This window comes from Halyomorpha halys, unplaced genomic scaffold (genome assembly GCF_000696795.3).
Source record: "Halyomorpha halys isolate HHAL.00 unplaced genomic scaffold, Hhal_1.1 Scaffold365.1, whole genome shotgun sequence".
Taxonomy (NCBI): domain Eukaryota; kingdom Metazoa; phylum Arthropoda; class Insecta; order Hemiptera; family Pentatomidae; genus Halyomorpha; species Halyomorpha halys.
The window spans coordinates 78,025-78,813 of NW_027107925.1; the positions used below are offsets into that span (position 1 = coordinate 78,025).

The 789-nt window shown below is 35.5% G+C and overlaps 1 protein-coding gene across 2 annotated transcripts in view; it reads left to right on the forward strand.

Moving 5' to 3' along the window:
- LOC106681801 (axonemal dynein light intermediate polypeptide 1) overlaps positions 1–789 on the forward strand; it is a 24,938-nt gene that overhangs the window by 7,771 nt on the left and 16,378 nt on the right. The window lies entirely within an intron of this gene.

Sequence of the window (789 nt, forward strand, 5' to 3'; positions counted from 1 at the left end):
AGTCAGTGTAATTGAATTAATATAAATCTACAAGACTATTATTATGGTTATTTATTAATAGTATTAGTTTGTACTTTATTATGAAACAGGGCCCTTTAAAAAGTACTACAGTACAAGTTATGATTGTAAAATCCAGTGTAATTGTATTAAGTTAAATCGACAATACTAATAGTATTAGTTTGTACTTTATTATGAAACAGGGCCCTGGAATGCCCCAACAACTTCATCCTCGTAACACGCCGGCACCACAGAGTAAAGCGTGAGTTGATGAAGCTCCTTAGAGAAAAGCATTTTGCCTTCTTCGACGAGGTCTACTGTATAGATACGGATGGATCCTCGCGATACACAGATATTGTCGCTTTCCCGAAGACAGGTAAATCAGCATTCATAGTGGACTCTACAGTGAGATATGAAAGTAATGACCTTGACCAGAAAAATAGCGTAGATAGAGAAAAGAAAGAAATGTATAATAGATATATCCAATTTCTTAAGGAAACTTTCCGTGAGAGCTTCGGGGAAAGAGACTTCAACGTGAGAGGCCTCTGGTTCGCAGTTCTTGCAACTATAACAAGCACAACAAGGAGCTTCATGGAGGAACTCTGTGTATATCAAGAACGTAGCGAAAATGGCAGAAGGCATAATCCTTGACTCTATGGGAATCATCCATATATCACATGCGTGGTAACTAATAAGGATGGTGAATTCTCAGTGTGTGCCATTCATATATTGGATATTTTATTTTATTAGATTTGTATATATATTTAACAATTTTTTCTTTACATATATATA